Here is a 5,030-nt window from a genome sequence, read left to right as displayed (position 1 = left end):
TGTTATCAAGCCGACTTTGTTGACGGCCGATCGACAACGGACCAGATCTTTACTGTACGGCAAATTCTCCAAAAATGTCGTGAATACCAGGTCCCAATGCATCACCTTTTCATCGATTTCAAGGCGGCATACGACAGTATCGCCTACGTAGAGCTATGGAAAATCATGTACCGGATCAGCTTTTCCGGAAAGCTTACGAGACTGATAAGAGCGACGATGGAAGGTGAGCAAAATTGTGTGATGGTTTCAGGCGAACATTCCAGTTTGTTTGGATCCCGGCGGGGATTACGACCAGGTGATGTACTTTCGTGCCTGTTGTTCAATATTGCGCTAGAAGGCGTTCTGCGGAGAGCCGGGCTTAAGAGCCGGGGTAGGATTTTTATGAGATCCAGTCAATTTGTTTGTTTCGCGGATGATATGGACATCGTCGGCCGAACATTTGAAAAGGTGGCAGACCTGTACACCCGCCTGAAACGCGAGGCAGCAATAATTGGACTGATGGTGAATGCGACCAAAACAAAGTACATGCTAGCAGATAGGGCCGAGCGCGACAGGTCTCGCCTAGGTAGCATTGTTACGATAGACGGAGATACGTTCGAGGTGGTCGACGAGTTCGTCTACCTCGGATCCTTGCTGACGGCTGACAATAACGTTAGCCGTGAAATACGGAGGCGCATTATCAGTGGAAGTCGGGCCTACTATAGCCTCCAGAAGACGCTGCAGTCAAAAAAGATTCACGCCCGTACCAAATACACCATGTACAAAAAGCTCATAAGGCCGGTAGTCCTTTACGGGCATGAAACGTGGACGATGCTCGAGGAGGATCTGCAAGCACTTGGAGTCTTCGAATGTCGGTGCTTAGGACGATCTTTGGCAGTGTGCAGGAAAACGGTGTGTGGCGGCGAAGGATGAACTACGAGCTCGCCCAACTGTACGGCGAACCCAGTATCGTGAAGGTAGCCAAAGCTGGAAGGATACGGTGGGCAGGGCATGTTGCAAGAATGCCGGACAGCAACCCTGCAAAGATGGTGTTCGCTTCGGATGCGGTTGGTACGAGGGCGTGGAGCGCAGCGAGCTAGGTGGGCGGATCAAGTGCGTATCGATTTGGCGAGAGATGCGGCCACGAACCGAGTATTGTGGCGTGAAATTGTTGATTCAGTGTTATCTGTCTAGATGTTAACTAAATAAATGAAAAAATATATAAATTTTGAGGATTTCAATGAGCTCTGGTCTGGTTTTAATGGCCTCACTTCTTTCAAGACATGACCTGTGCCAAAATGTTACGGCAACAAACTCAGTCCATGGTTGCTTGCCTCCAGTTTCTCGAGCGTCCCATATTTCCAAGATTTTGCACCACTTGATCAAACCACCTAGCTCGTTGCTCCCCTCTTTGCCTTGTACCGGCCGGATTCAAAATGAACACCATTTTTGCGGGATTGTTGTCCGGCATTCTCACAGCGTATCCCGCCCGTGTGACGTACTGTGTATATCGTAGTATCCATCCATAGATCTTCGCGGTCGATGGTATAGTAGGCCGCTTTGAAATCGATGAGTAAATGGTGCGTAAGAACTTGATATTTGTGACACTTTTGGAGGATCTGCTGCAACATAAAAATTTTGTCCGTTCTCAACCGCCAGTCCACGATGCCGGCTTGATGGCTCCCACAAATTTGCTTACTAGCCGACGCAAGATGATCTGGGAAAGCACTTGATAGGCTGCGTTAAAATTAGTGATCGCTTGATAGTACTCACATACTGGTCTCCCTTTTTGTATATTGAGTAAAAAACTCCCTCCTTCCACTCTTCTGGTAGCTGTTCTGTATCCCAGATCCTGGCTATTTTTCGGTGCAAACAAGTTGCCAACCTATTTGGGCCAATTTTAATAAGTTCCACTCCAATATCATCCTTTCCAGCTACTTTGGAGTACGTAAAGGTTTATGGGGGAAGGACGGTTTGAGATTTCTTACGCACCATGCAAATTATTTGTAATTTTCATACAAACAATCTTACCATGGGGGTAAAACCGCCAAAATTGTCTTACGTAATAAATGGACAGCCCCTTTGTTATTCTTGAGCTATTTGATAGCTTCATTAACTTCACTTATTGTGGGAGTGCGGAATACTCTTTAGGGATGCCATCTGTCGAAAAAAATAAGTAAAATCTTTGAATGCAATAATTACCGTTTTGATTCGAATCCCGGACAGCTTCGAATTCCAGACACTTCACTTTGTATGTGAAAGATTTCACTCGTATTGTTTCAAAATTAGTCGTTAAAAAGTTCCCAATTTGAAAGATGATTTTTATAAACATTATGTATAGCAATCCATGGAAATTTACAATGCTCAACTAGTTTTGACGTCTTTCTAACAGCTAAGTGTGTTTATTTAATAATTTAGTTATACTCCTTGTGTTACTTCTTTTTTTCAAAGAGCTGCCCGGAATTCAAATCAGTGTCCGGGATATGAAGCAAGAGTGTGGTTGTGTCCGGAATAAAAACCACGAAGAGACCAAACATTTTTATTTATTAAAGTGAATTCAAGATGTGGAGTCCGAATCTTCACCCATCATTCAAAATTTAGGTGTTTGCAAGGCCTAATGACGCTAAAGTTTCATACAGAACGATTCAATTTATATGTGTTTTGATTAATTGTACTTCACTGAAGCCTCAAGTGTCTGTAATATGAATCAAACCGGTATATGGAATTCAGAAAATTTTCGTAGCATTCATTTACTGAATCGATCGCTTTAAATCATGTGGTCCAATATCCGAATGGCAAAAATATTGTAATGCCGATCAGCTGAAATGATTTGCATCAATGATGCAATACTTTAGATCAAATGATCACAGGAGCATTGAAATGCGATGATTCAAATTCATCACTAGGAAATGAAAATTATCAAGGCATGCTTTTTAAATCTCTCTTGCACAATGGTGGTTTCGGAAGACTGGTTAGCACGTCTCCCTCATCCGCCGTACTAATGAAGTCATTCCTCATGTTGCCTTGGTATTCCTCTTCTGCGCCATTCAGGTGTTCAGCGTAAATCTGCTTCCACATTTCAATCGCCTCACGTTCCTCCGTCAAGATACCTTTTACCCCGAATAGATGCTGTTTGCTGCATTCTTCCCGTCCAAAATCGTCTGACATTCCTCGAGGATTTCCTTACACGAATCCAACGGCACCTTCTACTGCGTTGTTAATGACTGCTTTGGCACTACTCCAGCAGTCCTCAAGAGGGGCTTCGGTGAGCTCTACCTCACTTGGCAACGCTGCTTCAAGGCTTTGTGCGTAATTAGTTGCGACTTTAGGTAGCTTGAGTCGTTCCAGATTGTACCGTGGCGGGCATCGGTACCGAAGGCTATCCGAGAAGTGTCGACCATCAATCAAAACGAGGTCGAATTATGATTCTGTCTGTTTGGGTGATCTCCAGATGTACCGATACGGGAGACTAAGCTGTAAATAGGTACTACGGATGACTGACCATGTTCTTGAAGGCGGCGAAATTAATGAGTCTAAGGCCGTTCTCGTTCGTGGGCTGGTGAGCATTGAGCTTCCCCATAATCAATCTGAATTTCTTCTCCTGGCCAACATGAGCGTTAAGATCTCTGATAACATTTTTGACGTCATGGATTGGGCAGCTGTCGTATTTACGTTCCAGCTGCACGAAGAAAGCGTCCATACCGTCATCGTCACTTGCTTGGTGAGAGGTTTGTGTTCGATAATTATGCTGATATTGAAGAAACGGCCTTTTACCTAACGCACATTCGGTTTTCGATTGACCACCACTGAATCACGCGCCTCCGCTTATCGTAGGCCATGCAAGACAATTTTAGTACGAATTATAATGAACATATACTCAGTTATAGCAAAGACAAATTAAAGACCTCGATGTCCCTTGCAATTTCTCAAAATTTTATGGCTCATAAGGTAATCTAGAATGTCGTGAAAAGTGTACTGCGATCTGTCAAACTTGGGTACCTTTTGTACTACCGAGGGACCAAATGCGGTACTAGAAGTGGTACACTATCTGAGCACGAGTGTGACGGATCTGGTTATAATGTATTATAGTGGAAAAAGTGGAATTTCAATGAAAAATTGATTTTTGTGAGTTTGAGATTAACCCCTCTACCGGCAGCTTCATTTTTTACCGCAGGAAATAAATTCAAATCGCGATAATTTTTTTGTTTGTCTGTATTTTTGCACCATTTTTTCAAAAGTTTTCAAAAATCTTTTCTAGTTTGAGGATCCGTGTTGATATTGATCATTGGTCATCTGGATCCAGAGATATTCCGAAATTCCTGGGGGGTCTGACGCTTAATCATAACCCACGTATATATCTTAGGCTACAGATTTTTTAACGTATTCAGATGTTCACTTTTTGGAATCATACATTGATGAGAGTATGTTGTGAAAAAATGAAGCAATTTGGAGCAGCCGTCTTTGAGTAATGAGCATTTATGTTGCTGGTACCAAGCTGACCAAATAAAGATCTTGACAACTTCAAAAATCCTCATATCGTAATTTTCAGATATCTCTAAGAATTCTTAACCAATTTGTATGATTTTTTCAGAGTAGCTCCTTATTACATGGCATTGTATAGCCCACATTTTACTTTTTCGATAAGTTGACGTAAAACAAAATGGCCGCCTAAAACATTTTGTATGGAAAATGTCGGTCCCCCAAGGAACATTGGAATATCTTTAAAACCAGATCACCAATCATCAATATCGACACGGATCCTCAAACTAGAAGAGTTTTTTGAGAACTTATGAAAAAATGGTGCAAAAATACCGAGAAACAAAAAAGTTATCGCGATTTGAATTTTTTTCTTGCGGTAAAAAATGAAGCTGCCGGTAGAGGGGTTAAGCAAACGGAAAAAAAGTTCAAAAGCTGCCATTTCGACAATTTTTTATGAACGTCCTTCATTTTACCTCCAGTGTAATCGCTCGGATGTTGAGTTTTTCGAGGACCATTGAAAGTTTGGGAAATACCTTCAGGTCCGGAGTTATTCCACTGGTCCAGCTTACTGC

The sequence above is a fragment of the Aedes aegypti genome, chromosome 2 (assembly GCF_002204515.2).
Source record: "Aedes aegypti strain LVP_AGWG chromosome 2, AaegL5.0 Primary Assembly, whole genome shotgun sequence".
Classification (NCBI taxonomy): domain Eukaryota; kingdom Metazoa; phylum Arthropoda; class Insecta; order Diptera; family Culicidae; genus Aedes; species Aedes aegypti.
This window is presented reverse-complemented; position numbering follows the sequence as displayed.